Below are 564 nucleotides of genomic sequence, written 5' to 3'. Positions count from 1 at the left end.
TTTCAAATCTTTGACTTGATTCTTGTGATCCTCTAGTCTGCTGTTGGGAGTCTATTTAATATTCTTTATTTCAGTCAGTGTATGCTTAATTTCTAGTTGGTTCTTTATCACAACATCGAGGGTCTCATTAGATTTCTTGAGGATCTCACTACATTTATTGGCAGTTTCTAGCAAATTATTGAAAGACCTTAAAAGTGTGTTTTTTAGCTCTATAGCCTCCATTTCTGTCATGTTTCTTTGTCTCCGCATTATTTATGCTTTCTTGGTGCACCCCCTTGTGGTCTTTGTGCTCAGTCTTGTTGTAGTTAAGCCTTGATTGTTGTCGGCAATGATTTGACCTCCAGGCTAACTTGCTGTGAGAGTCAGCTGTGTCTGCAGTGGGAGAGCTTCTGTGCTGGATCTCTAGGGTGGTACTAATCTAGCGTTTGCCTGAGGCTATCCGGCAAATGCCTCAGTACAGGGCTTGGGCGGGGCGGTCCCCAGGAATCTACAGGGTGGGCGGAGCGAGCAGTTATGGCTGCTCTCAGTTCCCTCCTCAGGGGACCTGCCTCACAGAGTCCCAGC

The sequence above is a fragment of the Myotis davidii genome, unplaced genomic scaffold (assembly GCF_000327345.1).
Source record: "Myotis davidii unplaced genomic scaffold, ASM32734v1 scaffold753, whole genome shotgun sequence".
Classification (NCBI taxonomy): domain Eukaryota; kingdom Metazoa; phylum Chordata; class Mammalia; order Chiroptera; family Vespertilionidae; genus Myotis; species Myotis davidii.
This window is presented reverse-complemented; position numbering follows the sequence as displayed.